The sequence below is a fragment of the Camelus bactrianus genome, chromosome 15 (genome assembly GCF_048773025.1).
Source record: "Camelus bactrianus isolate YW-2024 breed Bactrian camel chromosome 15, ASM4877302v1, whole genome shotgun sequence".
Lineage (NCBI taxonomy): Eukaryota > Metazoa > Chordata > Mammalia > Artiodactyla > Camelidae > Camelus > Camelus bactrianus.
In genome coordinates this window covers 9,598,630-9,623,462 of record NC_133553.1, presented here as the reverse complement: position 1 = coordinate 9,623,462, position 24,833 = coordinate 9,598,630, and positions in this window count along the sequence as shown.

The window sequence follows — 24,833 nt, the reverse complement described above, 5'->3', positions numbered from 1 at the left end:
AGGAAACAGACTGAGAAACCAGAGTAAAAGTTTCTCCTGCAACCCGTTCCCTTTGTGCTAGTTGAACGAACGTCTCTCCACATGCTCAGTTCTGAGAGATAAGTGCGTGTGAAAGCCGTCCTTCACCTAGCTTGTTGGGAACACAAAGTTTCTTTTCAGTTGCAAACTCCACTCCATACATATATAAAGGGAGGTGCTTGCTCCAACTCGGTTTTACAGTGAAAACTGCAGGAACTTCAAACCGGCACTAGGAAACAGACTGAGAAACCAGAGTAAAAGTTTCTCCTGCAACCCGTTCCCTTTGTGCTAGATGAACGAACGTCTCTCCACATGCTCAGTTCTGAGAGATAAGTGTGTGTGAAAGCCGTCCTTCACCTAGCTTGTTGGGAACACAAAGTTTCTTTTCAGTTGCAAACTCCACTCCAAACATATATAAGGGGAGGTAGTAGCTCCAACGCGGTTTTACAGTGAAAACTGCAGGAACTTCAAACCGGCACTAGGAAACAGACTGAGAAACCAGAGTAAAAGTTTCTCCTGCAACCCGTTCCCTTTGTGCTAGATGAACGAACGTCTCTCCACAAGCTCAGTTCTGAGAGATAAGTGTGTGTGAAAGCCGTCCTTCACCTAGCTTGTTGGGAACACAAAGTTTCTTTTCAGTTGCAAACTCCACTCCATACATATATATGGGGAGGTACTAGCTCCAACTCGGTTTTACAGTGAAAACTGCAGGAACTTCAAACCGGCACTAGGAAACAGACTGAGAAACCAGAGTAAAAGTTTCTCCTGCAACCCGTTCCCTTTGTGCTAGATGAACGAACGTCTCTCCACAAGCTCAGTTCTGAGAGATAAGTGTGTGTGAAAGCCGTCCTTCACCTAGCTTGTTGGGAACACAAAGTTTCTTTTCAGTTGCAAACTCCACTCCATACATATATATGGGGAGGTACTAGCTCCAACTCGGTTTTACAGTGTAAACTGCAGGAACTTCAAACCGGCACTAGGAAACAGACTGAGAAACCAGAGTAAAAGTTTCTCCTGCAACCGGTTCCCTTTGTGCTAGATGAACGAACGTCTCTCCACATGCTCAGTTCTGAGAGATAAGTGTGTGTGAAAGCCGTCCTTCACCTAGCTTGTTGGGAACACAAAGTTTCTTTTCAGTTGCAAACTCCACTCCATACATATATATGGGGAGGTAGTAGCTCCAACTCGGTTTTACAGTGAAAACTGCAGGAACTTCAAACCGGCACTAGGAAACAGACTAAGAAACCAGAGTAAAAGTTTCTCCTGCAACCCGTTCCCTTTGTGCTAGATGAACGAACGTCTCTCCACATGCTCAGTTCTGAGAGATAAGTGTGTGTGAAAGCCGTCCTTCACCTAGCTTGTTGGGAACACAAAGGTTCTTTTCAGTTGCAAACTCCACTCCATACATATATATGGGAAGGTACTAGCTCCAACTCGGTTTTACAGTGAAAACTGCAGGAACTTCAAACCGGCACTAGGAAACAGACTGAGAAACCAGAGTAAAAGTTTCTCCTGCAACCCGTTCCCTTTGTGCTAGATGAACGAACGTCTCTCCACATGCTCAGTTCTGAGAGATAAGTGTGTGTGAAAGCCGTCCTTCACCTAGCTTGTTGGGAACACAAAGTTTCTTTTCAGTTGCAAACTCCACTCCATACATATATATGGGGAGGTACTAGCTCCAACTCGGTTTTACAGTGAAAACTGCAGGAACTTCAAACCGGCACTAGGAAACAGAATGAGAAACCAGAGTAAAAGTTTCTCCTGCAACCTGTTCCCTTTGTGCTAGATGAACGAACGTCTCTCCACATGCTCAGTTCTGAGAGATAAGTGTGTGTGAAAGCCGTCCTTCACCTAGCTTGTTGGGAACACAAAGGTTCTTTTCAGTTGCAAACTCCACTCCATACATATATAAGGGGAGGTAGTAGCTCCAACTCGGTTTTACAGTGAAAACTGCAGGAACTTCAAACCGGCACTAGGAAACAGACTGAGAAACCAGAGTAAAAGTTTCTCCTGCAACCCGTTCCATTTGTGCTAGATGAACGAACGTCTCTCCACATGCTCAGTTCTGAGAGATAAGTGTGTGTGAAAGCCGTCCTTCACCTAGCTTGTTGGGAACACAAAGTTTCTTTTCAGTTGCAAACTCCACTCCATACATATATAAGGGGAGGTAGTAGCTCCAACTCGGTTTTACAGTGAAAACTGCAGGAACTTCAAACCGGCACTAGGAAACAGACTGAGAAACCAGAGTAAAAGTTTCTCCTGCAACCCGTTCCCTTTGTGCTAGATGAACGAACGTCTCTCCACATGCTCAGTTCTGAGAGATAAGTGTGTGTGAAAGCCGTCCTTCACCTAGCTTGTTGGGAACACAAAGTTTCTTTTCAGTTGCAAACTCCACTCCATACATATATATGGGGAGGTATTAGCTCCAACTCGGTTTTACAGTGAAAACTGCAGGAACTTCAAACCGGCACTAGGAAACAGACTGAGAAACCAGAGTAAAAGTATCTCCTGCAACCCGTTCCCTTTGTGCTAGATGAACGAACGTCTCTCCACATGCTCATTTCTGAGAGATAAGTGTGTGTGAAAGCCGTCCTTCACCTAGCTTGTTGGGAACACAAAGTTTCTTTTCAGTTGCAAACTCCACTCCATACATATATATGGGGACGTAGTAGCTCCAACTCGGTTTTACAGTGAAAACTGCAGGAACTTCAAACCGGCACTAGGAAACAGACTGAGAAAACAGAGTAAAAGTTTCTCCTGCAACCCGTTCCCTTTGTGCTAGATGAACGAACGTCTCTCCACATGCTCAGTTCTGAGACATAAGTGTGTGTGAAAGCCGTCCTTCACCTAGCTTGTTGGGAACACAAAGTTTCTTTTCAGTTGCAAACTCCACTCCATACATATATATGGGGAGGTACTAGCTCCAACTCGGTTTTACAGTGAAAACTGCAGGAACTTCAAACCGGCACTAGGAAACAGACTGAGAAACCAGAGTAAAAGTTTCTCCTGCAACCCGTTCCCTTTGTGCTAGATGAACGAACGTCTCTCCACATGCTCAGTTCTGAGAGATAAGTGTGTGTGAAAGCCGTCCTTCACCTAGCTTGTTGGGAACACAAAGTTTCTTTTCAGTTGCAAACTCCACTCCATACATATATATGGGGAGGTACTAGCTCCAACTCTGTTTTACAGTGAAAACTGCAGGAACTTCAAACCGGCACTAGGAAACAGACTGAGAAACCAGAGTAAAATTTTCTCCTGCAACCCGTTCCCTTTGTGCTAGATGAACGAACGTCTCTCCACATGCTCAGTTCTGAGAGATAAGTGTGTGTGAAAGCCGTCCTTCACCTAGCTTGTTGGGAACACATAGTTTCTTTTCAGTTGCAAACTCCACTCCGTACATATATATGGGGAGGTACTAGCTCCAACACGGTTTTACAGTGAAAACTGCAGGAACTTCAAACCGGCACTAGGAAACAGACTGAGAAACCAGAGTGAAAGTTTCTCCTGCAACCCGTTCCCTTTGTGCTAGATGAACGAACGTCTCTCCACATGCTCAGTTCTGAGAGATAAGTGTGTGTGAAAGCCGTACTTCACCAAGGTTGTTGGGAACACAAAGTTTCTTTTCAGTTGCAAACTCCACTCCATACATATATTTGGGGAGGTACTAGCTCCAACTCAGTTTTACAGTGAAAACTGCAGGAACATCAAACCGGCACTAGGAAACAGACTGAGAAACCAGAGTAAAAGTTTCTCCTGCAACCCGTTTCCTTTGTGCTAGTTGAACGAACGTCTCTCCACATGCTCAGTTCTGAGAGATAAGTGCGTGTGAAAGCCGTTCTTCACCTAGCTTGTTGGGAACACAAAGGTTCTTTTCAGTTGCAAACTCCACTCCATACATATATAAAGGGAGGTGCTTGCTCCAACTCGGTTTTACAGTGAAAACTGCAGGAACTTCAAACCGGCACTAGGAAACAGACTGAGAATCCAGAGTAAAAGTTTCTCCTGCAACCCGTTCCCTTTGTGCTAGATGAACGAACGTCTCTCCACATGCTCAGTTCTGAGAGATAAGTGTGTGTGAAAGCCGTCCTTCACCTAGCTTGTTGGGAACACAAAGTTTCTTTTCAGTTGCAAACTCCACTCCAAACATATATAAGGGGAGGTAGTAGCTCCAAATCGGTTTTACAGTGAAAACTGCAGGAACTTCAAACCGGCACTAGGAAACAGACTGAGAAACCAGAGTAAAAGTTTCTCCTGCAACCCGTTCCCTTTGTGCTAGATGAACGAACGTCTCTCCACAAGCTCAGTTCTGAGAGATAAGTGTGTGTGAAAGCCGTCCTTCACCTAGCTTGTTGGTAACACAAAGTTTCTTTTCAGTTGCAAACTCCCCTCCATACATATATATGGGGAGGTACTAGCTCCAACTCGGTTTTACAATGAAAACTGCAGGAACTTCAAACCGGCACTAGGAAACAGACTGAGAAACCAGAGAAAAAGTTTCTCCTGCAACCCGTTCCCTTTGTGCTAGATGAACGAACGTCTCTCCACAAGCTCAGTTCTGAGAGATAAGTGTGTGTGAAAGCCGTCCTTCACCTAGCTTGTTGGGAACACAAAGTTTCTTTTCAGTTGCAAACTCCACTCCATACATATATATGGGGAGGTACTAGCTCCAACTCGGTTTTACAGTGAAAACTGCAGGAACTTCAAACCGGCACTAGGAAACAGACTGAGAAACCAGAGTAAAAGTTTCTCCTGCAATCCGTTCCCTTTGTGCTAGATGAACGAACGTCTCTCCACATGCTCAGTTCTGAGAGATAAGTGTGTGTGAAAGCCGTCCTTCACCTAGCTTGTTGGGAACACAAAGTTTCTTTTCAGTTGCAAACTCCACTCCATACATATATATGGGGAGGTAGTAGCTCCAACTCGGTTTTACAGTGAAAACTGCAGGAACTTCAAACCGGCACTAGGAAACAGACTGAGAAACCAGAGTAAAAGTTTCCCCTGCAACCCGTTCCCTTTGTGCTAGATGAACGAACGTCTCTCCACATGCTCAGTTCTGAGAGATAAGTGTGTGTGAAAGCCGTCCTTCACCTAGATTGTTGGGAACACAAAGGTTCTTTTCAGTTGCAAACTCCACTCCATACATATATATGGGAAGGTACTAGCTCCAACTCGGTTTTACAGTGAAAACTGCAGGAACTTCAAACCGGCACTAGGAAACAGACTGAGAAACCAGAGTAAAAGTTTCTCCTGCAACCCGTTCCCTTTGTGCTAGATGAACGAACGTCTCTCCACATGCTCAGTTCTGAGAGATAAGTGTGTGTGAAAGCCGTCCTTCACCTAGCTTGTTGGGAACACAAAGGTTCTTTTCAGTTGCAAACTCCAATCCATACATATATAAGGGGAGGTAGTAGCTCCAACTCGGTTTTACAGTGAAAAATGCAGGAACTTCAAACCGGCACTAGGAAACAGACTGAGAAACCAGAGTAAAAGTTTCTCCTGCAACCCGTTCCCTTTGTGCTAGATGAACGAACGTCTCTCCACATGCTCAGTTCTGAGAGATAAGTGTGTGTGAAAGCCGTCCTTCACCTAGCTTGTTGGGAACACAAAGTTTCTTTTCAGTTGCAAACTCCACTCCATACATATATATGGGGAGGTACTAGCTCCAACTCGGTTTTACAGTGAAAACTGCAGGAACTTCAAACCGGCACTAGGAAACAGACTGAGAAACCAGAGTAAAAGTTTCTCCTGCAACCCGTTCCCTTTGTGCTAGATGAACGAACGTCTCTCCACATGCTCAGTTCTGAGAGATAAGTGTGTGTGAAAGCCGTCCTTCACCTAGCTTGTTGGGAACACAAAGTTTCTTTTCAGTTGCAAACTCCACTCCATACATATATATGGGGAGGTACTAGCTCCAACTCGGTTTTACAGTGAAAACTGCAGGAACTTCAAAACGGCACTAGGAAACAGACTGAGAAACCAGAGTAAAAGTTTCTCCTGCAACCCGTTCCCTTTGTGCTGGATGAACGAACGTCTCTCCACATGCTCAGTTCTGAGAGATAAGTGTGTGTGAAAGCCGTCCTTCACCTAGCTTGTTGGGAACACAAAGTTTCTTTTCAGTTGCAAACTCCACTCCATACATATATAAGGGGAGGTAGTAGCTCCAACTCGGTTTTACAGTGAAAACTGCAGGAACTTCAAACCGGCACTAGGAAACAGACTGAGAATCCAGAGTAAAAGTTTCTCCTGCAACCCGTTCCCTTTGTGCTAGATGAACGAACGTCTCTCCACATGCTCAGTTCTGAGAGATAAGTGTGTGTGAAAGCCGTCCTTCACCTAGCTTGTTGGGAACACAAAGTTTCTTTTCAGTTGCAAACTCCACTCCATACATATATAAGGGGAGGTACTAGCTCCAACTCGGTTTTACAGTGAAAACTGCAGGAACTTCAAACCGGCACTAGGAAACAGACTGAGAAACCAGAGTAAAAGTTTCTCCTGCAACCCGTTCCCTTTGTGCTAGATGAACGAACGTCTCTCCACATGCTCAGTTCTGAGAGATAAGTGTGTGTGAAAGCCGTCCTTCACCTAGCTTGTTGGGAACACAAAGTTTCTTTTCAGTTGCAAACTCCACTCCATACATATATATGGGGAGGTATTAGCTCCAACTCCGTTTTACAGTGAAAACTGCAGGAACTTCAAACCGACACTAGGAAACAGACTGAGAAACCAGAGTAAAAGTATCACCTGCAACCCGTTCCCTTTGTGCTAGATGAACGAACGTCTCTCCACATGCTCAGTTCTGAGAGATAAGTGTGTGTGAAAGCCGTCCTTCACCTAGCTTGTTGGGAACACAAAGTTTCTTTTCAGTTGCGAATTCCACTCCATACATATATATGGGGAGGTAGTAGCTCCAACTCGGTTTTACAGTGAAAACTGCAGGAACTTCAAACCGGCACTAGGAAACAGACTGAGAAACCAGAGTAAAAGTTTCTCCTGCAACCCGTTCCCTTTGTGCTAGATGAACGAACGTCTCTCCACATGCTCAGTTCTGAGACATAAGTGTGTGCGAAAGCCGTCCTTCAACTAGCTTGTTGGGAACACAAAGGTTCTTTTCAGTTGCAAACTCCACTCCATACATATATATGGGGAGGTACTAGCTCCAACTAGGTTTTACAGTGAAAACTGCAGGAACTTCAAACCGGCACTAGGAAACAGACTGAGAAACCAGAGTGAAAGTTTCTCCTGCAACCCGTTCCCTTTGTGCTAGATGAACGAACGTCTCTCCACATGCTCAGTTCTGAGAGATAAGTGTGTGTGAAAGCCGTCCTTCACCTAGCTTGTTGGGAACACAAAGTTTCTTTTCAGTTGCAAACTCCACTCCATACATATATATGGGGAGGTACTAGCTCCAACTCGGTTTTACAGTGAAAACTGCAGGAACTTCAAACCGGCACTAGGAAACAGACTGAGAAACCAGAGTAAAAGTTTCTCCTGCAACCCGTTCCCTTTGTGCTAGATGAACGAACGTCTCTCCACATGCTCAGTTCTGAGAGATAAGTGTGTGTGAAAGCCGTCCTTCACCTAGCTTGTTGGGAACACAAAGTTTCTTTTCAGTTGCAAACTCCACTCCATACATATATAAGGGGAGGTAGTAGCTTCAACTCGGTTTTACAGTGAAAACTGCAGGAACTTCAAACCGGCACTAGGAAACAGACTGAGAAACCAGAGTAAAAGTTTCTCCTGCAACCCGTTCCCTTTGTGCTAGATGAACGAACGTCTCTCCACATGCTCAGTTCTGAGAGATACGTGTGTGTGAAAGCCGTCCTTCACCTAGCTTGTTGGGAACACAAAGTTTCTTTTCAGTTGCAAACTCCACTCCATACATATATAAGGGGAGGTACTAGCTCCAACTCGGTTTTACAGTGAAAACTGCAGGAACTTCAAACCGGCACTAGGAAACAGACTGAGAAACCAGAGTAAAAGTTTCTCCTGCAACCCGTTCCCTTTGTGCTAGATGAACGAACGTCTCTCCACATGCTGAGTTCTGAGAGATAAGTGTGTGTGAAAGCCGTCCTTCACCTAGCTTGTTGGGAACACAAAGTTTCTTTTCAGTTGCAAACTCCACTCCATACATATATATGGGGAGGTATTAGCTCCAACTCCGTTTTACAGTGAAAACTGCAGTAACTTCAAACCGACACTAGGAACAGACTGAGAAACCAGAGTAAAAGTATCACCTGCAACCCGTTCCCTTTGTGCTAGATGAACGAACGTCTCTCCACATGCTCAGTTCTGAGAGATAAGTGTGTGTGAAAGCCGTCCTTCACCTAGCTTGTTGGGAACACAAAGTTTCTTTTCAGTTGCAAATTCCACTCCATACATATATATGGGGAGGTAGTAGCTCCAACTCGGTTTTACAGTGAAAACTGCAGGAACTTCAAACCGGCACTAGGAAACAGACTGAGAAACCAGAGTAAAAGTTTCTCCTGCAACCCGTTCCCTTTGTGCTAGATGAACGAACGTTTCTCCACATGCTCAGTTCTGAGACATAAGTGTGTGTGAAAGCCGTCCTTCAACTAGCTTGTTGGGAACACAAAGTTTCTTTTCAGTTGCAAACTCCACTCCATACATATATATGGGGAGGTACTAGCTCCAACTCGGTTTTACAGTGAAAACTGCAGGAACTTCAAACCGGCACTAGGAAACAGACTGAGAAACCAGAGTGAAAGTTTCTCCTGCAACCCGTTCCCTTTGTGCTAGATGAACGAACGTCTCTCCACATGCTCAGTTCTGAGAGATAAGTGTGTGTGAAAGCCGTCCTTCACCAAGGTTGTTGGGAACACAAATTTTCTTTTCAGTTGCAAACTCCACTCCATACATATATTTGGGGAGGTACTAGCTCCAACTCAGTTTTACAGTGAAAACTGCAGGAACTTCAAACCGGCACTAGGAAACAGACTGAGAAACCAGAGTAAAAGTTTCTCCTGCAACCCGTTCCCTTTGTGCTAGTTGAACGAACGTCTCTCCACATGCTCAGTTCTGAGAGATAAGTGCGTGTGAAAGCCGTACTTCACCTAGCTTGTTGGGAACACAAAGTTACTTTTCAGTTGCAAACTCCACTCCATACATAAATAAAGGGAGGTGCTTGCTCCAACTCGGTTTTACAGTGAAAACTGCAGGAACTTCAAACCGGCACTAGGAAACAGACTGAGAAACCAGAGTAAAAGTTTCTCCTGCAACCCGTTCCCTTTGTGCTAGATGAACGAACGTCTCTCCACATGCTCAGTTCTGAGAGATAAGTGTGTGTGAAAGCCGTCCTTCACCTAGCTTGTTGGGAACACAAAGTTTCTTTTCAGTTGCAAACTCCACTCCAAACATATATAAGGGGAGGTAGTAGCTCCAACTCGGTTTTACAGTGAAAACTGCAGGAACTTCAAACCGGCACTAGGAAACAGACTGAGAAACCAGAGTAAAAGTTTCTCCTGCAACCCGTTCCCTTTGTGCTAGATGAACGAACGTCTCTCCACAAGCTCAGTTCTGAGAGATAAGTGCGTGTGAAAGCCGTCCTTCACCTAGCTTGTTGGGAACACAAAGTTTCTTTTCAGTTGCAAACTCCACTCCATACATATATATGGGGAGGTACTAGCTCCAACTCGGTTTTACAGTGAAAACTGCAGGAACTTCAAACCGGCACTAGGAAACAGACTGAGAAACCAGAGTAAAAGTTTCTCCTGCAACCCGTTCCCTTTGTGCTAGATGAACGAACGTCTCTCCACATGCTCAGTTCTGAGACATAAGTGTGTGTGAAAGCCGTCCTTCACCTAGCTTGTTGGGAACACAAAGTTTCTTTTCAGTTGCAAACTCCACTCCATACATATATATGGGGAGGTACTAGCTCCAACTCGGTTTTACAGTGAAAACTGCAGGAACTTCAAACCGGCACTAGGAAACAGACTGAGAAACCAGAGTAAAAGTTTCTCCTGCAACCGGTTCCCTTTGTGCTAGATGAACGAACGTCTCTCCACATGCTCAGTTCTGAGAGATAAGTGTGTGTGAAAGCCGTCCTTCACCTAGCTTGTTGGGAACACAAAGTTTCTTTTCAGTTGCAAACTCCACTCCATACATATATATGGGGAGGTAGTAGCTCCAACTCGGTTTTACAGTGAAAACTGCAGGAACGTCAAACCGGCACTAGGAAACAGACTGAGAAACCAGAGTAAAGTTTCTCCTGCAACCCGTTCCCTTTGTGCTAGATGAACGAACGTCTCTCCACATGCTCAGTTCTGAGAGATAAGTGTGTGTGAAAGCCGTCCTTCACCTAGCTTGTTGGGAACACAAAGGTTCTTTTCAGTTGCAAACTCCACTCCATACATATATATGGGAAGGTACTAGCTCCAACTCGGTTTTACAGTGAAAACTGCAGGAACTTCAAACCGGCACTAGGAAACAGACTGAGAAACCAGAGTAAAAGTTTCTCCTGCAACCCGTTCCCTTTGTGCTAGATGAACGAACGTCTCTCCACATGCTCAGTTCTGAGAGATAAGTGTGTGTGAAAGCCGTCCTTCACCTAGCTTGTTGGGAACACAAAGGTTCTTTTCAGTTGCAAACTCCAATCCATACATATATAAGGGGAGGTAGTAGCTCCAACTCGGTTTTACAGTGAAAACTGCAGGAACTTCAAACCGGCACTAGGAAACAGACTGAGAAACCAGAGTAAAAGTTTCTCCTGCAACCCGTTCCCTTTGTGCTAGATGAACGAACGTCTCTCCACATGCTCAGTTCTGAGAGATAAGTGTGTGTGAAAGCCGTCCTTCACCTAGCTTGTTGGGAACACAAAGTTTCTTTTCAGTTGCAAACTCCACTCCATACATATATATGGGGAGGTACTAGCTCCAACTCGGTTTTACAGTGAAAACTGCAGGAACTTCAAACCGGCACTAGGAAACAGACTGAGAAACCAGAGTAAAAGTTTCTCCTGCAACCCGTTCCCTTTGTGCTAGATGAACGAACGTCTCTCCACATGCTCAGTTCTGAGAGATAAGTGTGTGTGAAAGCCGTCCTTCACCTAGCTTGTTGGGAACACAAAGTTTCTTTTCAGTTGCAAACTCCACTCCATACATATATATGGGGAGGTAGTAGCTCCAACTCGGTTTTACAGTGAAAACTGCAGGAACTTCAAACCGGCACTAGGAAACAGACTGAGAAACCAGAGTAAAAGTTTCTCCTGCAACCCGTTCCCTTTGTGCTAGATGAACGAACGTCTCTCCACATGCTCAGGTCTGAGAGATAAGTGTGTGTGAAAGCCGTCCTTCACCTAGCTTGTTGGGAACACAAAGGTTCTTTTCAGTTGCAAACTCCACTCCATACATATATAAGGGGAGGTAGTAGCTCCAACTCGGTTTTACAGTGAAAACTGCAGGAACTTCAAACCGGCACTAGGAAACAGACTGAGAAACCAGAGTAAAAGTTTCTCCTGCAACCCGTTCCCTTTGTGCTAGATGAACGAACGTCTCTCCACATGCTCAGTTCTGAGAGATAAGTGTGTGTGAAAGCCGTCCTTCACCTAGCTTGTTGGGAACACAAAGTTTCTTTTCAGTTGCAAACTCCACTCCATACATATATAAGTGGAGGTAGTAGCTCCAACTCTGTTTTCCAGTGAAAACTGCAGGAACTTCAAACCGGCACTAGGAAACAGACTGAGAAACCAGAGTAAAAGTTTCTCCTGCAACCGGTTCCCTTTGTGCTAGATGAACGAACGTCTCTCCACATGCTCAGTTCTGAGAGATAAGTGTGTGTGAAAGCCGTCCTTCACCTAGCTTGTTGGGAACACAAAGTTTCTTTTCAGTTGCAAACTCCACTCCATACATATATATGGGGAGGTATTAGCTCCAACTCGGTTTTACAGTGAAAACTGCAGGAACTTCAAACCGGCACTAGGAAACAGACTGAGAAACCAGAGTAAAAGTATCTCCTGCAACCCGTTCCCTTTGTGCTAGATGAACGAACGTCTCTCCACATGCTCAGTTCTGAGAGATAAGTGTGTGTGAAAGCCGTCCTTCACCTAGCTTGTTGGGAACACAAAGTTTCTTTTCAGTTGCAAACTCCACTCCATACATATATATGGGGAGGTACTAGCTCCAACTCGGTTTTACAGTGAAAACTGCAGGAACTTCAAACCGGCACTAGGAAACAGACTGAGAAACCAGAGTAAAAGTTTCTCCTGCAACCCGTTCCCTTTGTGCTAGATGAACGAACGTCTCTCCACATGCTCAGTTCTGAGACATAAGTGTGTGTGAAAGCCGTACTTCACCTAGCTTGTTGGGAACACAAAGTTTCTTTTCAGTTGCAAACTCCACTCCATACATATATATGGGGAGGTACTAGCTCCAACTCGGTTTTACAGTGAAAACTGCAGGAACTTCTAACCGGCACTAGGAAACAGACTGAGAAACCAGAGTAAAAGTTTCCCCTGCAACCCGTTCCCTTTGTGCTAGATGAACGAACGTTTCTCCACATGCTCAGTTCTGAGAGATAAGTGTGTGTGAAAGCCGTCCTTCACCTAGCTTGTTGGGAACACAAAGTTTCTTTTCAGTTGCAAACTCCACTCCATACATATATATGGGGAGGTACTAGCTCCAACTCTGTTTTACAGTGAAAAATGCAGGAACTTCAAACCGGCACTAGGAAACAGACTGAGAAACCAGAGTAAAAGTTTCTCCTGCAACCCGTTCCCTTTGTGCTAGATGAACGAACGTCTCTCCACATGCTCAGTTCTGAGAGATAAGTGTGTGTGAAAGCCGTCCTTCAACTAGCTTGTTGGGAACACAAAGTTTCTTTTCAGTTGCAAACTCCACTCCATACATATATATGGGGAGGTACTAGCTCCAACTCGGTTTTACAGTGAAAACTGCAGGAACTTCAAACCGGCACTAGGAAACAGACTGAGAAACCAGAGTAAAAGTTTCTCCTGCAACCCGTTCCCTTTGTGCTAGATGAACGAACGTCTCTCCACATGCTCAGTTCTGAGAGATAAGTGTGTGTGAAAGCCGTCCTTCACCAAGGTTGTTGGGAACACAAAGTTTCTTTTCAGTTGCAAACTCCACTCCATACATATATTTGGGGAGGTACTAGCTCCAACTCGGTTTTACAGTGAAAACTGCAGGAACTTCAAACCGGCACTAGGAAACAGACTGAGAAACCAGAGTAAAAGTTTCTCCTGCAACCCGTTTCCTTTGTGCTAGTTGAACGAACGTCTCTCCACATGCTCAGTTCTGAGAGATAAGTGCGTGTGAAAGCCGTCCTTCACCTAGCTTGTTGGGAACACAAAGTTTCTTTTCAGTTGCAAACTCCACTCCATACATATATATGGGGAGGTGCTTGCTCCAACTCGGTTTTACAGTGAAAACTGCAGGAACTTCAAACCGGCACTAGGAAACAGACTGAGAAACCAGAGTAAAAGTTTCTCCTGCAACCCGTTCCCTTTGTGCTAGATGAACGAACGTCTCTCCACATGCTCAGTTCTGAGACATAAGTGTGTGTGAAAGCCGTCCTTCACCTAGCTTGTTGGGAACACAAAGTTTCTTTTCAGTTGCAAACTCCACTCCATACATATATATGGGGAGGTACTAGCTCCAACTCGGTTTTACAGTGAAAACTGCAGGAACTTCAAACCGGCACTAGGAAACAGACTGAGAAACCAGAGTAAAAGTTTCTCCTGCAACCCGTTCCCTTTGTGCTAGATGAACGAACGTCTCTCCACATGCTCAGTTCTGAGAGATAAGTGTGTGTGAAAGCCGTCCTTCACCTAGCTTGTTGGGAACACAAAGTTTCTTTTCAGTTGCAAACTCCACTCCATACATATATATGGGGAGGTACTAGCTCCAACTCGCTTTTACAGTGAAAACTGCAGGAACTTCAAACCGGCACTAGGAAACAGACTGAGAAACCAGAGTAAAAGTTTCTCCTGCAACCCGTTCCCTTTGTGCTAGATGAACGAACGTCTCTCCACATGCTCAGTTCTGAGAGATAAGTGTCTGTGAAAGCCGTCCTTCAACTAGCTTGTTGGGAACACAAAGTTTCTTTTCAGTTGCAAACTCCACTCCATACATATATAAGGGGAGGTAGTAGCTCCAACTCGGTTTTACAGTGAAAACTGCAGGAACTTCAAACCGGCACTAGGAAACAGACTGAGAAACCAGAGTAAAAGTTTCTCCTGCAACCCGTTCCCTTTGTGCTAGATGAACGAACGTCTCTCCACATGCTCAGTTCTGAGAGATAAGTGTGTGTGAAAGCCGTCCTTCACCTAGCTTGTTGGGAACACATAGTTTCTTTTCAGTTGCAAAATCCACTCCGTACATATATATAGGGAGGCACTAGCTCCAACTCGGTTTTACAGTGAAAACTGCAGGAACTTCAAACCGGCACTAGGAAACAGACTGAGAAACCAGAGTATTAGTTTCTCCTGCAACCCGTTCCCTTTGTGCTAGATGAACGAACGTCTCTCCACATGCTCAGTTCTAAGAGATAAGTGTGTGTGAAAGCCGTCCTTCACCTAGCTTCTTGGGAACACAAAGGTTCTTTTCAGTTGCAAACCCCACTCCATACATATATAAGGGGAGGTAGTAGCTCCAACTCGGTTTTACAGTGAAAACTGCAGGAACTTCAAACCGGCACTAGGAAACAGACTGAGAAACCAGAGTAAAAGTTTCTCCTGCAACCCGTTTCCTTTGTGCTAGTTGAACGAACGTCTCTCCACATGCTCAGTTCTGAGAGATAAGTGCGTGTGAAAGCCGTCCTTCACCTAGCTTGTTGGGAACACAAAGTTTCTTTTCAGTTGCAAACTCCACTCCATACATATATATGGGGAGGTAGTAGCTCCAACTCGGTTTTACAGTGAAAACTGCAGGAACTTCAAACCGGCACTAGGAAACAGACTGAGAAACCAGAGTAAAAGTTTCTCCTGCAACCCGTTCCCTTTGTGCTAGATGAACGAACGTCTCTCCACATGCTCAGTTCTGAGAGATAAGTGTGTGTGAAAGCCGTCCTTCACCTAGCTTGTTGGGAACACAAAGTTTCTTTTCAGATGCAAACTCCACTCCATACATATATAAGTGGAGGTAGTAGCTCCAACTCTGTTTTCCAGTGAAAACTGCAGGAACTTCAAACCGGCACTAGGAAACAGACTGAGAAACCAGAGTAAAAGTTTCTCCTGCAACCCGTTCCCTTTGTGCTAGATGAACGAACGTCTCTCCACATGCTCAGTTCTGAGAGATAAGTGTGTGTGAAAGCCGTCCTTCACCTAGCTTGTTGGGAACACATAGTTTCTTTTCAGTTGCAAACTCCACTCCGTACATATATATAGGGAGGCACTAGCTCCAACCCGGTTTTACAGTGAAAACTGCAGGAACTTCAAACCGGCACTAGGAAACAGACTGAGAAACCAGAGTATTAGTTTCTCCTGCAACCCGTTCCCTTTGTGCTAGATGAACGAACGTCTCTCCACATGCTCAGTTCTGAGAGATAAGTGTGTGTGAAAGCCGTCCTTCACCTAGCTTGTTGGGAACACAAAGTTTCTTTTCAGTTGCAAACTCCACTCCATACATATATATGGGGAGGTAGTAGCTCCAACTCGGTTTTACAGTGAAAACTGCAGGAACTTCAAACCGGCACTAGGAAACAGGCTGAGAAACCAGAGTAAAAGTTTCTCCTGCAACCCGTTCCCTTTGTGCTAGATGAACGAACGTCTCTCCACATGCTCAGTTCTGAGAGATAAGTGTGTGTGAAAGCCGTCCTTCACCTAGCTTGTTGGGAACACAAAGTTTCTTTTCAGTTGCAAACTCCACTCCATACATATATATGGGGAGGTACTAGCTCCAACTCTGTTTTACAGTGAAAACTGCAGGAACATCAAACCGGCACTAGGAAACAGACTGAGAAACCAGAGTAAAAGTTTCTCCTGCAACCCGTTCCCTTTGTGCTAGATGAACGAACGTCTCTCCACATGCTCAGTTCTGAGAGATAAGTGTGTGTGAAAGCCGTCCTTCAACTAGCTTGTTGGGAACACAAAGTTTCTTTTCAGTTGCAAACACCTCTCCATACATATATATGGGGAGGTACTAGCTTCAACTCGGTTTTACAGTGAAAACTGCAGGAACTTCAAAACGGCACTAGGAAACAGACTGAGAAACCAGAGTAAAAGTTTCTCCTGCAACCCGTTCCCTTTGTGCTAGATGAACAAACGTCTCTCCACATGCTCAGTTCTGAGAGATAAGTGTGTGTGAAAGCCGTCCTTCACCTAGCTTGTTGGGAACACAAAGTTTCTTTTCAGTTGCAAACTCCACTCCATACATATATATGGGGAGGTAGTAGCTCCAACTCGGTTTTACAGTGAAAACTGCAGGAACTTCAAACCGGCACAAGGAAACAGACTGAGAAACCAGAGTAAAAGTTTCCCCTGCAACCCGTTCCCTTTGTGCTAGATGAACGAACGTCTCTCCACATGCTCAGTTCTGAGAGATAAGAGTGTGTGAAAGCCGTCCTTCACCTAGCTTGTTGGAAACACAAAGTTTCTTTTCAGTTGCAAACTCCACTCCATACATATATATGGGGAGGTACTAGATCCAACCCGGTTTTACAGTGAAAACTGCAGGAACTTCAAACCGGCACTAGGAAACAGACTGAGAAACCAGAGTAAAAGTTTCTCCTGGAACCCGTTCCCTTTGTGCTAGATGAACGAACGTCTCTCCACTTGCTCAGTTCTGAGAGATAAGTGTGTGTGAAAGCCGTCCTTCACCTAGCTTGTTGGGAACACAAAGTTTCTTTCCAGTTGCAAACTCCACCTCATACATATCTAAGGGGAGGTACTACCTCCATCCCGGTTTTACAGTGAAAACTGCAGGAACTTCAAACCGGCACTAGGAAACAGACTGAGAAACCAGAGTAAAAGTTTCTCCTGTAACCCGTTCCCTCTGTGCTAGGTGAACGAACATCTCTCCACATGCTCAGTTCTGAGAGATATTTGTGAGTGAAAGCCGTAATTCTTGTAGCTTGTTGGGAACACATAGATTCTTTTCAGTTGCAAACTCCACTCCATACATATATAAGGGGAGGTACTAGCTCCAACTCGGTTTTACAGTGAAAACTGCAGGAACTTCAAACCGGCACTAGGAAACAGACTGAGAAACCAGAGTAAAAGTTTCTCCTGCAACCCGTTCCCTTTGTGCTAGATGAACGAACGTCTCTCCACATGCTCAGTTCTGAGAGATAAGTGTGTGTGAAAGCCGTCCTTCACCTAGCTTGTTGGGAACACAAAGTTTCTTTTCAGTTGCAAACTCCACTCCATACATATATATGGGGAGGTACTAGCTCCAACTCGCTTTTACAGTGAAAACTGCAGGAACTTCAAACCGGCACTAGGAAACAGACTGAGAAACCAGAGTAAAAGTTTCTCCTGCAACCCGTTCCCTTTGTGCTAGATGAACGAACGTCTCTCCACATGCTCAGTTCTGAGAGATAAGTGTCTGTGAAAGCCGTCCTTCAACTAGCTTGTTGGGAACACAAAGTTTCTTTTCAGTTGCAAACTCCACTCCATACATATATAAGGGGAGGTAGTAGCTCCAACTCGGTTTTACAGTGAAAACTGCAGGAACTTCAAACCGGCACTAGGAAACAGACTGAGAAACCAGAGTAAAAGTTTCTCCTGCAACCCGTTCCCTTTGTGCTAGATGAACGAACGTCTCTCCACATGCTCAGTTCTGAGAGATAAGTGTGTGTGAAAGCCGTCCTTCACCTAGCTTGTTGGGAACACATAGTTTCTTTTCAGTTGCAAAATCCACTCCGTACATATATATAGGGAGGCACTAGCTCCAACTCGGTTTTACAGTGAAAACTGCAGGAACTTCAAACCGGCACTAGGAAACAGACTGAGAAACCAGAGTATTAGTTTCTCCTGCAACCCGTTCCCTTTGTGCTAGATGAACGAACGTCTCTCCACATGCTCAGTTCTAAGAGATAAGTGTGTGTGAAAGCCGTCCTTCACCTAGCTTCTTGGGAACACAAAGGTTCTTTTCAGTTGCAAACCCCACTCCATACATATATAAGGGGAGGTAGTAGCTCCAACTCGGTTTTACAGTGAAAACTGCAGGAACTTCAAACCGGCACTAGGAAACAGACTGAGAAACCAGAGTAAAAGTTTCTCCTGCAACCCGTTTCCTTTGTGCTAGTTGAACGAACGTCTCTCCACATGCTCAGTTCTGAGAGATAAGTGCGTGTGAAAGCCGTCCTTCACCTAGCTTGTTGGGAACACAAAGTTTCTTTTCAGTTGCAAACTCCACTCCATACATATATATGGGGAGGTAGTAGCTCCAACTCGGTTTTACAGTGAAAACTGCAGGAACTTCAAACCGGCACTAGGAAACAGACTGAGAAACCAGAGTAAAAGTTTCTCCTGCAACCCGTTCCCTTTGTGCTAGATGAACGAACGTCTCTCCACATGCTCAGTTCTGAGAGATAAGTGTGTGTGAAAGCCGTCCTTCACCTAGCTTGTTGGGAACACAAAGTTTCTTTTCAGATGCAAACTCCACTCCATACATATATAAGTGGAGGTAGTAGCTCCAACTCTGTTTTCCAGTGAAAACTGCAGGAACTTCAAACCGGCACTAGGAAACAGACTGAGAAACCAGAGTAAAAGTTTCTCCTGCAACCCGTTCCCTTTGTGCTAGATGAACGAACGTCTCTCCACATGCTCAGTTCTGAGAGATAAGTGTGTGTGAAAGCCGTCCTTCACCTAGCTTGTTGGGAACACATAGTTTCTTTTCAGTTGCAAACTCCACTCCGTACATATATATAGGGAGGCACTAGCTCCAACCCGGTTTTACAGTGAAAACTGCAGGAACTTCAAACCGGCACTAGGAAACAGACTGAGAAACCAGAGTATTAGTTTCTCCTGCAACCCGTTCCCTTTGTGCTAGATGAACGAACGTCTCTCCACATGCTCAGTTCTGAGAGATAAGTGTGTGTGAAAGCCGTCCTTCACCTAGCTTGTTGGGAACACAAAGTTTCTTTTCAGTTGCAAACTCCACTCCATACATATATATGGGGAGGTAGTAGCTCCAACTCGGTTTTACAGTGAAAACTGCAGGAACTTCAAACCGGCACTAGGAAACAGGCTGAGAAACCAGAGTAAAAGTTTCTCCTGCAACCCGTTCCCTTTGTGCTAGATGAACGAACGTCTCTCCACATGCTCAGTTCTGAGAGATAAGTGTGTGTGAAAGCCGTCCTTCACCTAGCTTGTTGGGAACACAAAGTTTCTTTTCAGTTGCAAACTCCACTCCATACATATATATGGGGAGGTACTAGCTCCAACTCTGTTTTACAGTGAAAACTGCAGGAACATCAAACCGGCACTAGGAAACAGACTGAGAAACCAGAGTAAAAGTTTCTCCTGCAACCCGTTCCCTTTGTGCTAGATGAACGAACGTCTCTCCACATGCTCAGTTCTGAGAGATAAGTGTGTGTGAAAGCCGTCCTTCAACTAGCTTGTTGGGAACACAAAGTTTCTTTTCAGTTGCAAACACCTCTCCATACATATATATGGGGAGGTACTAGCTTCAACTCGGTTTTACAGTGAAAACTGCAGGAACTTCAAAACGGCACTAGGAAACAGACTGAGAAACCAGAGTAAAAGTTTCTCCTGCAACCCGTTCCCTTTGTGCTAGATGAACAAACGTCTCTCCACATGCTCAGTTCTGAGAGATAAGTGTGTGTGAAAGCCGTCCTTCACCTAGCTTGTTGGGAACACAAAGTTTCTTTTCAGTTGCAAACTCCACTCCATACATATATATGGGGAGGTAGTAGCTCCAACTCGGTTTTACAGTGAAAACTGCAGGAACTTCAAACCGGCACAAGGAAACAGACTGAGAAACCAGAGTAAAAGTTTCCCCTGCAACCCGTTCCCTTTGTGCTAGATGAACGAACGTCTCTCCACATGCTCAGTTCTGAGAGATAAGAGTGTGTGAAAGCCGTCCTTCACCTAGCTTGTTGGAAACACAAAGTTTCTTTTCAGTTGCAAACTCCACTCCATACATATATATGGGGAGGTACTAGATCCAACCCGGTTTTACAGTGAAAACTGCAGGAACTTCAAACCGGCACTAGGAAACAGACTGAGAAACCAGAGTAAAAGTTTCTCCTGGAACCCGTTCCCTTTGTGCTAGATGAACGAACGTCTCTCCACTTGCTCAGTTCTGAGAGATAAGTGTGTGTGAAAGCCGTCCTTCACCTAGCTTGTTGGGAACACAAAGTTTCTTTCCAGTTGCAAACTCCACCTCATACATATCTAAGGGGAGGTACTACCTCCATCCCGGTTTTACAGTGAAAACTGCAGGAACTTCAAACCGGCACTAGGAAACAGACTGAGAAACCAGAGTAAAAGTTTCTCCTGTAACCCGTTCCCTCTGTGCTAGGTGAACGAACATCTCTCCACATGCTCAGTTCTGAGAGATATTTGTGAGTGAAAGCCGTAATTCTTGTAGCTTGTTGGGAACACATAGATTCTTTTCAGTTGCAAACTCCACTCCATACATATATAAGGGGAGGTACTAGCTCCAACTCGGTTTTACAGTGAAAACTGCAGGAACTTCAAACCGGCACTAGGAAACAGACTGAGAAACCAGAGTAAAAGTTTCTCCTGCAATCCGTTCCCTTTGTGCTAGATGAACGAACGTCTCTCCACATGCTCAGTTCTGAGAGATAAGTGTGTGTGAAAGCCGTCCTTCACCTAGCTTGTTGGGAACACAAAGTTTCTTTTCAGTTGCAAACTCCACTCCATACATATATATGGGGAGGTATTAGCTCCAACTCGGTTTTACAGTGAAAACTGCAGGAACTTCAAACCGGCACTAGGAAACAGACTGAGAAACCAGAGTAAAAGTATCTCCTGCAACCCGTTCCCTTTGTGCTAGATGAACGAACGTCTCTCCACATGCTCAGTTCTGAGAGATAAGTGTGTGTGAAAGCCGTCCTTCACCTAGCTTGTTGGGAACACAAAGTTTCTTTTCAGTTGCAAACTCCACTCCATACATATATATGGGGAGGTACTAGCTCCAACTCTGTTTTACAGTGAAAAATGCAGGAACTTCAAACCGGCACTAGGAAACAGACTGAGAAAACAGAGTAAAAGTTTCTCCTGCAACCCGTTCCCTTTGTGCTAGATGAACGAACGTCTCTCCACATGCTCAGTTCTGAGACATAAGTGTGTTTGAAAGACGTCCTTCACCTAGCTTGTTGGGAACACAAAGTTTCTTTTCAGTTGCAAACTCCACTCCATACATATACATGGGGAGGTACTAGCTCCAACTCGGTTTTACAGTGAAAACTGCAGGAAATTCAAACCGGCACTAGGAAACAGACTGAGAAACCAGAGTAAAAGTTTCTCCTGCAACCCGTTCCCTTTGTGCTAGATGAACGAACGTCTCTCCACATGCTCAGTTCTGAGAGATAAGTGTGTGTGAAAGCCGTCCTTCACCTAGCTTGTTGGGAACACAAAGTTTCTTTTCAGTTGCAAACTCCACTCCATACATATATATGGGGAGGTACTAGCTCCAACTCGGTTTTACAGTGAAAAATGCAGGAACTTCAAACCGGCACTAGGAAACAGACTGAGAAACCAGAGTAAAAGTTTCTCCTGCAACCCGTTCCCTTTGTGCTAGATGAACGAACGTCTCTCCACATGCTCAGTTCTGAGAGATAAGTGTGTGTGAAAGCCGTCCTTCACCTAGCTTGTTGGGAACACATAGTTTCTTTTCAGTTGCAAACTCCACTCCGTACATATATATGGGGAGGTACTAGCTCCAACTCGGTTTTACAGTGAAAACTGCAGGAACTTCAAACCGGCACTAGGAAACAGACTGAGAAACCAGAGTGAAAGTTTATCCTGCAACCCGTTCCCTTTGTGCTAGATGAACGAACGTCTCTCCACATGCTCAGTTCTGAGAGATAAGTGGGTGTGAAAGCCGTCCTTCACCAAGGTTGTTGGGAACACAAAGTTTCTTTTCAGTTGCAAACTCCACTCCATACATATATTTGGGGAGGTACTAGCTCCAACTCAGTTTTACAGTGAAAACTGCAGGAACTTCAAACCGGCACTAGGAAACAGACTGAGAAACCAGAGTAAAAGTTTCTCCTGCAACCCGTTTCCTTTGTGCTAGTTGAACGAACGTCTCTCCACATGCTCAGTTCTGAGAGATAAGTGCGTGTGAAAGCCGTCCTTCACCTAGCTTGCTGGGAACACAAACTTTCTTTTCAGTTGCAAACTCCACTCCATACATATATAAAGGGAGGTGCTTGCTCCAACTCGGTTTTACAGTGAAAACTGCAGGAACTTCAAACCGGCACTAGGAAACAGACTGAGAAACCAGAGTAAAAGTTTCTCCTGCAACCCGTTCCCTTTGTGCTAGATGAACGAACGTCTCTCCACATGCTCAGTTCTGAGAGATAAGTGTGTGTGAAAGCCGTCCTTCACCTAGCTTGTTGGGAACACAAAGTTTCTTTTCAGTTGCAAACTCCACTCCATACATATATATGGGGAGGTAGTAGCTCCAACTCGGTTTTACAGTGAAAACTGCAGGAACTTCAAACCGGCACTAGGAAACAGACTGAGAAACCAGAGTAAAAGTTTCACCTGCAACCCGTTCCCTTTGTGCTAGATTAACGAACGTCTCTCCAAAAGCTCAGTTCTGAGAGTTAAGTGTGTGTGAAAGCCGTCCTTCACCTAGCTTGTTGGGAACACAAAGTTTCTGTTCAGTTGCAAACTCCACTCCATACATATATATGGGGAGGTACTAGCTCCAACTCGGTTTTACAGTGAAAACTGCAGGAACTTCAAACCGGCACTAGGAAACAGACTGAGAAACCAGAGTAAAAGTTTCTCCTGCAACCCGTTCCCTTTGTGCTAGATGAACGAAAGTCTCTCCACAAGCTCAGTTCTGAGAGATAAGTGTGTGTGAAAGCCGTCCTTCACCTAGCTTGTTGGGAACACAAAGTTTCTTTTCGTTGCAAACTCCACTCCATACATATATATGGGGAGGTACTAGCTCCAACTCGGTTTTACAGTGAAAACTGCAGGAACTTCAAACCGGCACTAGGAAACAGACTGAGAAACCAGAGTAAAAGTTTCTCCTGCAACCCGTTCCCTTTGTGCTAGATGAACGAACGTCTCTCCACATGCTCAGTTTTGAGAGATAAGTGTGTGTGAAAGCCGTCCTTCACCAAGCTTGTTGGGAACACAAAGTTTCTTTTCAGTTGCAAACTCCACTCCATACATATATATGGGGAGGTAGTAGCTCCAACTCGGTTTTACAGTGAAAACTGCAGGAACTTCAAACCGGCACTAGGAAACAGACTGAGAAACCAGAGTAAAAGTTTCTCCTGCAACCCGTTCCCTTTGTGCTAGATGAACGAACGTCTCTCCACATGCTCAGTTCTGAGAGATAAGTGTGTGTGAAAGCCGTCCTTCACCTAGCTTGTTGGGAACACAAAGGTTCTTTTCAGTTGCAAACTCCACTCCATACATATATATGGGAAGGTACTAGCTCCAACTCGGTTTTACAGTGAAAACTGCAGGAACTTCAAACCGGCACTAGGAAACAGACTGAGAAACCAGAGTAAAAGTTTCCCCTGCAACCAGTTCCCTTTGTGCTAGATGAACGAACGTCTCTCCACATGCTCAGTTCTGAGAGATAAGTGCGTGTGAAAGCCGTCCTTCACCTAGCTTGTTGGGAACACAAAGGTTCTTTTCAGTTGCAAACTCCACTCCATACATATATAAGGGGAGGTAGTAGCTCCAACTCGGTTTTAAAGTGAAAACTGCAGGAACTTCAAACCGGCACTAGGAAACAGACTGAGAAACCAGAGTAAAAGTTTCTCCTGCAACCCGTTCCCTTTGTGCTAGATGAACGAACGTCTCTCCACATGCTCAGTTCTGAGAGATAAGTGTGTGTGAAAGCCGTCCTTCACCTAGCTTGTTGGGAACAAAAAGTTTCTTTTCAGTTGCAAACTCCACTCCATACATATATATGGGGAGGTACTAGCTCCAACTCGGTTTTACAGTGAAAACTGCAGGAACTTCAAACCGGCACTAGGAAACAGACTGAGAAACCAGAGTAAAAGTTTCTCCTGCAAACCGTTCCCTTTGTGCTAGATGAACGAACGTCTCTCCACATGCTCAGTTCTGAGAGATAAGTGTGTGTGAAAGCCGTCCTTCACCTAGCTTGTTGGGAACACAAAGTTTCTTTTCAGTTGCAAACTCCACTCCATACATATATATGGGGAGGTAGTAGCTCCAACTCGGTTTTACAGTGAAAACTGCAGGAACTTCAAACCGGCACTAGGAAACAGACTGAGAAACCAGAGTAAAAGTTTCTCCTGCAACCCGTTCCCTTTGTGCTAGATGAACGAACGTCTCTCCACATGCTCAGTTCTGAGAGATAAGTGTGTGTGAAAGCCGTCCTTCACCTAGCTTGTTGGGAACACAAAGGTTCTTTTCAGTTGCAAACTCCACTCCATACATATATATGGGAAGGTACTAGCTCCAAATCGGTTTTACAGTGAAAACTGCAGGAACTTCAAACCGGCACTAGGAAACAGACTGAGAAACCAGAGTAAAATTTCTCCTGCAACCCGTTCCCTTTGTGCTAGATGAACGAACGTCTCTCCACATGCTCAGTTCTGAGAGATAAGTGTGTGTGAAAGCCGTCCTTCACCTAGCTTGTTGGGAACACAAAGTTTCTTTTCAGTTGCAAACTCCACTCCATACATATATA